The 9632-nt window shown below is 32.5% G+C and overlaps 1 long non-coding RNA gene across 1 annotated transcript; it reads right to left on the bottom strand.

Moving 5' to 3' along the window:
* Window positions 1-919: 919 nt before the first annotated feature.
* Window positions 920-8811, bottom strand: LOC105046312 (uncharacterized). The gene is made up of 3 exons (XR_832235.4): window positions 8069-8811; window positions 1278-1368; window positions 920-1138 (listed from the first exon to the last, which is right to left on the bottom strand). It is a non-coding gene; the product is annotated as an uncharacterized lncRNA (long non-coding RNA).
* Window positions 8812-9632: the final 821 nt, after the last annotated feature.

Genomic DNA, 9632 nt, shown 5'->3' with positions numbered 1-9632 from the left:
ATTTTTTTTTTTACTTTTTCTGATTGCTATTTTTTTTGTGTTCAATTAGTTTTTTTGATGATACAATGAATTGAGAAGAGTGGTGTTCTGAGTATTTAGCAGACAAGGAATCAAGAAAAGATGAATGCTATTTATTTATTTATTTATTATTTAAAAATTTTTATTAATTTCCTCATCATATTACAATAAAAAAAATTATGACGGCGTTCAACAAATGACGTAAGTGACCATACAAACGTCATAATATCTCTATATCGATGTTTTAAACAAACATTGGATAAACGTTGTTTAAATGACCGTCATTAGTTTTTATGGTGACGGTTCTCACAAATGTCGGTGTCATTAGTTTTTATGGTGACAGTTCTCACAAATATTGGTATCTTATTTATGACGATGATTTATTATGATGTTACGCAAATGTCACGAGAGTATGTGTTATTACGACATTTCGAAATGTTGTTATAAGATGTAATATCTATTGATCACAAGCTTAGAAAGATGCTTATAAATGCTAACTTAAGAGATTTATGACGATGTTTAGCAAACATCACTTTTAATAGTTTATTGCAATACTTATAAATATTAATGTATAAGAAATAAGTAGCGTCAGTTGTATACATCACTATAAATATGGATACCAACATATGCAGAAATGTCGGTAGAAATAACTTATTATAATATTTTATAATTATCGCTCTATAAATTTAAAGTAGATATAATGTATCGTTTTATTGTACTTATAATGACATTTGTAAACATCGCTTTAACTATTTTTAATTAACTATTTTTTAATTTATATTTACCATTAATCATACAACCTATTTGTGAAAAATAGTAATGATCAAATACTTCATTATTAAATACAAACTTTACAGACAACCAAATTTTATAATATCAAAATCAGTATAATTAAAAACCATTGAGTCAAAACAATCCAAATATTCATTTATGACCAAACCTATAACAAAATACCATGTTGCTACCATAGAGTTTGTATTACAAAATTCAAAACAAAGCACCCACATGTTGCTATAATAGAGTTGTGCATTACAAAATCCAATATCCATAGTTTGCTTCATCACACACTACTGACAAAAAGCACCACTATAAACAAAATATTTCAATCAATCTTCATCATCTGCAAAATAGCAAATCAACTTGTTAGTTATTTAAATATATACATGAATTGAAGTATATTCAACTTATTCTTTATTTGTATTATACCAATTGAGAATAAAAATAATAAATTATTTGTCATTCAAAAATAATGAACTCACCTCCAAATATAGTAAATCTTTAACCAGGATGTTGAGATTGTGGTTGAACACTTGCATAGACCGAACTACCAGAACTACCAGCATCAAAAACCTATAGTAGCTTTCAAAATTAATATTATCAATCAACATTCTTTACATATATATTATTATACATACTAACTAAAAAAATTATTCAACATACAAAGTGGAGTGACTATACCTACCCAATGTATTCGACATTTGAACCAATAAATTTGGCAACTAACTCCTTAAGTTGTACCATTTCATTACTTAAAATTTTATAATTCTCTATTAATATTCTTTTCTCCTCCTTTTTTTTTTGCTCATGTTCCTTTATCGTGTCAATATTTGCCTTTCCAAATATTTTGGGGGTAACTCCAAAATCCATTCCACGCACACACCCATGTTTCTCAGGCCCAATTGCTTGAGATAATATGTCCCCTTTTAAAGGTACAAAATTCTTTAATATTTGAGATGTTTTACCATTTGCTTCCTTTGCAGCTCTAAGATTCTCAATTCTTTCATGCATAAAAAGAGAATATAAAAAATTATATGGTAATATTATTTTAATTTTTAAAAATAAAATCTATAATTATAGTAAACATATGCAAGAGTGTAAGAGAATAAATTACAATAATAGCTGCTGTCTCAGTAGTCACTGGCTTTCTATCTTTATGTTTGTGCCAATTCACATATAACTTTGCTCTATCAGAACGCTTTCCTGTCTTTTTAAACTTTTATACAATAAAAAAATAAAATTAATAACTTACATATAAAAATATCAATGACTACTTCTCAAAAAAAAAATCAATAAACAAGAATAAAAAAATATTAAATAAAAAAATTTTATATATTTTTTAAGTAATACTACATAACCCCATTTCAGTTCTTCTAGCAAAAGATATGGTACCAGAAATATGTGGCATTCTTTTTCATATTTTAACTATAAATATATCCACGACTCATAGTATTAAATCATAATATTAGATTTTCACATAATATTTTAAAAATTAACATATTACCCATCATTTCGATGAATATCATTTATTAGCAAGTGCAACCCACTAATCGGGTCAAATTCAAGGATCCACATTAGCCTTCAGTTCAGTTAGAGACTTATACTTAAAAAATTATCACAGTATAACATATGTTTAAATTCTTTCAAGCAACGTCCAACTTGCTTAATGACCTATGACCTCCTATTTGATGCCAAATTAAACTTTGATTGAAAACATATCAAACTTGATTTAGGAACAAAAATATATAGAAAAAAATATAGAAAATATTTACAATATAAATCTAGTAATTTTGAATTAAATGATCCAACTTAAATATAGAAGATCTATAATAACTTATTTTCACAACTCTCCATGTCTCATCTTTGTATTCTATAGGAACTTTCCTCCAATCATCAAATTCAACTAGTGTTAAATTGGTGTTAAATCTTTACAATCTTGGTTTTAAAGGAAACCATCGTAAGATCTTTTTAGTTTTTTTTTTTTTGCTTCTTATTTGCTGATGTAGAAGAGCCAACATTGAAATTATTAGTATTAGTCACCCACCTAGAAGCACCACATGTCAAACAAATTTAATCATCACCCTTTCTTTTCAAAACAATGTACAATTATTAGGACAAACATGAATTTTCTCATAATCAAATCCCAGTTTATGAATAAGTTTTTTGACCTCATAAGATGTTTAAACAACTTATCTTCCTCTCATAATGTCTCTCTTAATGTGTCCGGCAATGCTTTAAAAAATTTATTGCTCCATCTATTCAAACACTTCTTACGAAATAGATCAAGAATAAATGAGAACTTGCTATGTTTCATATACCCCTTAAAAAGTTCTTCATCAGTTTCCATTAAAAATTGATAAAATTTAGAGGCTAGCCTCTGGATTCAAAGTCTCACCATTTGGGTGGATATTTCGATCTTTGTATGTTGGCCAATAACTATACCTTCCATAAATTATCGCACATTAAGCTATGCATCTATACTACACTATCCACAATCATAAGAAGCACGATTAGAGACAAGCAAGCTTTTCATCGGCAGAGTACTTAAGAGCAAAATCTACAAAGCAACTCCTTGCAAATATCTTGCACTAATTTTGTTAAACTCATGAATCCAAGATTTATCCATCGAATCCAAAAAAATATCTTTTTTTAATAAAAAAAGATATAATTAGAACATAATAAAGTTACATTATATTTATAAACTAGTATAAAAGATATAACCAAACTAAGTCAAACATCGAAGAACTAATAAGCAGTAATAAGAGTATTATATTATATTTCTAAAGTAAACTATATTGTTGAAGTCTATGTGAACTTTAAAAAAGGCATCAAAAGATCCATAAAAATAAAAATAATACCTTTATGAATCAAAGATTCTAACCTGAAAACACACTCATCTTGTATGTGATGAAAACTCACCTATAAATCATATAGAATTGCTAAAACATTAATTTATTAATATAATTAGTAGGAGGGTAGGAGGGTAATGGACTATAGTTAAATATCAGAAAGAAAGTGGAGAGAGAAAAATTAAGAAAAAAAAGAGAGAAGAGAGAAAATTTTTTCTCTTTTTTTTCTTTCTTCTCTTTTTCCTTTCCTTTTTTCTTTCTTTATCTTTTTTTTCTTCATGGGACAGGGGACCCACGGTCCTTTTTGTCTTCTTTCTTTCACAGAACAGAGGGAACCCTTTTCCCCCTTCTTTCCGAGCTAGTAAGACCCCCTGCCCGCCAACGACCCTTGAAGCTGGAGGGGCAATCGTCGACGACCATAACTAGCCTAGTCCGATGATCGATGGCAGCCAATGACAACAGCAAGCAAAATCAAAAACAAAAACTAGGAATTCAAAAAAAAAATTTCAAGTGATTTTTGCCGATAAAACTCATCAAAAATTCAAAATTAAAACTAAGAATTATTGAGGGAATAAGATGGGAAGGATTTACCTAGTCTTCGATGAATTTTGATCTAATTTTCGATGGCCAAAAATAATGTAATCCATCGGCAATCCAAAAGAATGAACGGAAAGAAAAATAGAGTGAACATGGTGATTTTCGATGAGATAAATCACGATGTTATAGGCCTTTAAATAGCTTTCATTGGGGAGAAATTAGAGTTAGATTTAAACTATATTTTTGAGTGGATTTGAGACTTCTGATCAGAGAAGGAAAAGAACTCCCTTTGGGAGCTCATCTTCCATGTTTCCTACTCTTTTTTTTGATGGAAAATTGGATAGAGGTAGTACCATCGCTGGCTACTCTCCCGACTCTGATCGCCGCTTGGCGATGGCTGGTCACCCTTACATGACTAGCAGCAATGAAGGTTAGGGTTAGGTTTTTTTTTTGTTTGCAAGGGGAAGAGGGAACGACTATTTAGGAGAGAGATTGAAAACATAGAGAGATATTGTATCAAAAAAAAATATGGAGGGATTGTAAATTAAGTTAATAGATTGGGTTTAATTTTAAACTGACCTAAATATATTAAATCCGAACCAATTTATTCTAATAAGATAATCTGATCAAACCCAATTATAATCTCTTGAAACAAGGTGACTTAATAATAGAAGAGCAATTTATCTCACCTTAAGGGTGACGATAGATCTCTACGATCCGAAAATTTGATCCGAATTTTAATCAAATTTTTGGATTGGCATTCTACTTCTTTTGAATTTAGGTCGAACTCGAAATCCAAAAATATGATCCGAATGAAATTCACATTTGGATTCAAATCCATTTGGATCCGAATCCGAAAATCCAAAATCCGATCAAAAATATTTTTTATTGATAATTTTTAAAAAATATATATAGAATTTTATATGAAAGTCAAAAATTCGATCCGAATCCGATCTGATTTTTTGGATTCGGATCTCATTCACTTTCTTCGAGTCAAACTCGGATCCAAGTCTTGTCTAGTTTATTCATATTCAAACTCAGATCTGGATCTTGACTAGCAAGTTTGATTTCTAACTTGAATCCTTACAAGATTTGTTTCTAAATGTAACCCATTGCCACCCCTATCCAACCCACTATAGTTAATTTAACCCTAATTTATTTAATTCACTTCAAATTATCTTAAATTGTTTAATATGATCTATTAAACTAGAATTTACTCAATTTGCTATAAACTTATCTTTTTATTTAGTAGTCTAACTCTAGGATATCCAATTCTAACATATTTTAGCAAATTGACTAATTAGTTTATTAGTCAATTTTGGAGTAGCCAAACCTAATTCATATTAAAAGATTGTTGGTCAAACAATAGGTTAAATGTTTCTCAAATCTTTCATCAAAATTGAATATCGATTTCTCCAAACCTATCATTTGATTGATTTAACCATGATAAGTATGGCTACATATGATACTTTTGCCATTCAATAGAAGTTGTAAATAATATAAATAACATATATATATATATATATATATATATATATATATATATATATTATTTTCACATAAGTTGGATTTTGATGCTAGCTTATGTGAATAAGCGCTTAATATAAATAAAATATCATAACAAATAAGTCTTTTTTCGAAGTTTACTATAAGCATCACAAAGTATTTTAAAAAAGAAAGGAGCTTATGCAACATTTATTATAAATGTCATAAACAAAATCACAGAAGTTATAATTTTAATGACGTTTGAAATAAACGTCGTGCAATGTGAACAAAATGTCATAATAAACAAGTCCATTTTCAACATTTAATATAAGCATCAGTATTTAAAAAAAATAAATAATATTTATTAGATACATCGTAATTATAGTCGCAAAAGATACAACTATATAAACATTGGAAACCAACGTCGCCAAATAGAAACAAAATATCATAATATATAAGTTTTTATCAACATTTAATATAAACATCACACTAAATATCATAAAAAATAAAATTTTAACGATTGATATTAGAAATGTCAGCTTTGTGTCACCTACCTAGGCTTTTTTAAACGACGTTTGTTCAAGACGTTGGTATAAAAACATCGTTATAGATAGCTTTTGTTGTAGTGTTTGCACAAGGCTGCTGGTGGGAATCCAACGATCTTTGTATTTTTTTTGTTCATCATATGAGAAACAAACTGAATTTTGTTTCTCATCAAAAATAAAAGATTGCTACATGGATTTCAGCAACCATCCAACTCTTTTATTTTATCAGAAAAAAATCATACACTTAAAGAGTGCTGTTATGGCCAAGAGATACAAAAGGTCAGAGGGACACATGTCGACATCCTGAGCCTTAAGCCTCCCCTAGAGAAGTGGAAGGAAAAAAAAAATCAGGCAAACAGAAAGTCAGTAAAGTATGATGTACATGCCCATGCCACAAGACGAAGCTCTTCTGCAATGCAAGAGAGTAGCATTCTCTACGTTAAACCCGTTCAGCTGAATCAGCATCCACGTAAAAGTAAGGGAAAACAAAAGAAAGAAAAAATGAGGACACGTCGAATTTGAAGGGACATAACACAGGCATCCCTTAGTTTTTAATTAAGGGTTTTTAATTAAGGGATGGAGAGTTAGAGAAAAGAAGTTTCAGAGGCTTTAAATAGAGAGAGATAATTTTCGTAAAAAAAATAGAGAATACAATGGACTGTCTCATCACATCCTTTTGTTGGATCATACTATATATATATGTGTGAAGCTTTAGAGGATGATTCAAAGACAAAAAGGTTTGGTGTTAGGAGAACTAAAGAAGAATGATGAGTTTCATAGTATCTTTCTTTACCATCTTCTTTTTTTTTTTTTTTTCGATTGCTTTTTTTTTGTGTTCAGTTGATGGTGTTCTGAGTATTCGACAGGTAAGGAACCGAGAAAAGGTGAGTGCTAAATTTTTTTTTTTAATTTTATTTATTTGTTTGTGGTTTAAAAATCTTTATTCCCTCATCAGTTTGTATAAGGCTGTTGGTGGAAATCCAGCAGTCTTTATATTTTTTTGTTCATCACATAAGAAATAAACAGAATTTATTTTTCATCAGAAATAGAGTTGCTGCATTGATTTCGGCAGCCATCCAACTCTTTTATATTTTCAATATCATATGAGGGAACGAAGGGACACAAGGTTGCTACCATGATTTGGTAGCCTTTTGCATTGTGCTTAAACAAAATAAAAAAAATATATGTTATGGTTGCTACTGCGATTCAGTAGCCTTCCAAGGAACAGAGAAAAAAAAAGTGAGGGATACGTGAACAGAAAAGGTAGAAAAAATGTATCCAAGATAAAATGGATACGGGTTATCGAGTTAACAAGTGCAGTAGTCAGGGTGCGGATGATCGAGTAACGGGTTTATAAATCCGCTATTACTGAATCCGATTGGGATAATGGGTAATTAGGTTAATGGGTCATTGAACCCGGGTTGGTTTGATTGGAGTCGTGATTCGGGGTTACAGCCAGGAAACAGACTAGAGTTAGGTCTAGAGTTCGGGTTAAAACCTGGGTTTGGATACGAACTGTATTTGGATTGGGTGTGAGGGTTAGGGTTAGTAGTCTGGTTAGGGTTAAGAGTTAGTGATTGAGTTACGATCAGGGTTAGGATTTCGATTAGGGTTTGGAGTGATTAGGCTTAGGGTTAGGGTTAAGATCCGATTAGGCTTAGGGTTGGGGTTATAAATTGGGTTAGGGTTTAGTTTAGGGTTAGGGTTAAGGCTAGGGATTGGGTTAGGGTCAGGACTCGAGTTAGAGTTAGGGTTGGGGATAGGGCTGCGGAGAAGATGGGGTTGGAGAAGACGACGAAACAAAAAAATGAAAATAAATCGTGGAGAAGAGGAGATTAGAAATCGGACGAAGGTTACCTTGCATTGATTCGGCCGGAGATGAGAACGCCGAAATGTGCACAGCACCTATGCCACTCGACATAGGGTCGGCTTCGGGGGCATCATGCTCACATGCTCTTATGAAAACCAGAAAGGAAAAACTGAGGGATGGGCTTTGCCTTACTCATGCTCGATGGAATGGAACTGATGCCAGGACCGAAAAAAGCGAGGGCCGCCTCGTTTCGGCACCGATGGGGAGGAAGGCGACAACGGAGACCCAGACAGAAGGTTGGGGAGGGGCAACGGAAGGGGGAGGCACCTTGATCGAGGCCGGTGGGGACAAGGGGGCGGCTGCTGGGCGGCGGGGGGGGGTGGGGGGGTGCTGAGTCCAAAGGTGGGGCCTTTGCTGGTGATCAGGGTGGATAAGGGATGGGGTCGAGGCGAAGGGGGGATGGCCGGGATGGGAGATGTTGGCGGCGGTAGGAAAGGGGCCGAGCAGGAGGCGAGGGAGGAGAAAGGAGGGGCGGTGGTGGGCGGTTAGTGGCGGCAGATCTGGATGTTCTAGAGCGTGTCGACCAAGAGGCGAGAAGGAGGGGTTGGGGTTGAAACCAGGGCGGGGCCGCAGGGCGCCAGAGGGGAATGGCTGGGAGGATGCCATGGCCGACCTCGGGGTTTAGAGAGAGAGGGGGGGCTTCGATCAGGATCTGCGTTTGCCGAGAGGGGAGGGGAGTGGTGGTGGGGAACCAGATAGGGGAAGGCTTTGGGAGCGACGATGGCGGTGGGTGCATGAGATAGGGTTGGAGTTTTAAGAACTAAATTAAGCATGGCCGCATAGGATTCCCATGGATTCCTGGCGCATAAAAAAATTTGATGTATGAGAGCATCCTCATAAAAACTGTATGGGGAAAATATTTTTAAATGAATGGGGCGCGTAAAAAATTTATGGGGGCGCCAGCACAAAAGAATTGTTTTAAATGATTCTATGCAGATGGTCCTATAGTTTTTGTATGAGTCAATTGATTTTTTCTCTCAAATATTTTATCTTATTTATTCAGATTTAAAGAAAAAATGTATATGGTTTGATTTCTCCTATTTCTATGACTAAACTATCATTGTTCCCGCCTAGGATTTAAACAATTCTTTTTTCCTTTTTAAAAGTTTTTATTTGATTTCTCACACCAACCATAAAATTTCTATTTTTTTTCTTTAGTTTTTTTTTTTGTTAAACATAAATTTCTCATAATAATTGCTAGTCCACCATTTCTTAGTCTTTGCTTTTATAAAGATTTTCTAATAAAAAAATATTTTCTAAATTATCTGATTGTGCTATTTATGAAGTGGAAGAACTATAGGTCTTTTATTTAGCCTTCTATTCTTCCAACTATATATTTAGACCGGTGTATGTTGATTCAAATGATATTTTTTGATTCTTTGGTTAGTAATTATAATTCATGAACATTTTTAAAATTCATGCAAAAAATTGTTATTTTTGAGGTGATGCTAAAAATATGATACATATATTTTTTTCAGTATGTAAAAAAAAAAAAATCGAATTGTCCTAAAAGTTTTATTTCTTTTTATGAATTGGTAATTTTTATTTTTT

Source organism: Elaeis guineensis, chromosome 5 (genome assembly GCF_000442705.2).
Source record: "Elaeis guineensis isolate ETL-2024a chromosome 5, EG11, whole genome shotgun sequence".
Classification (NCBI taxonomy): domain Eukaryota; kingdom Viridiplantae; phylum Streptophyta; class Magnoliopsida; order Arecales; family Arecaceae; genus Elaeis; species Elaeis guineensis.
Note: the sequence above shows the minus strand (reverse complement) of the source record. Positions and strands in the feature narration are given on the sequence as shown.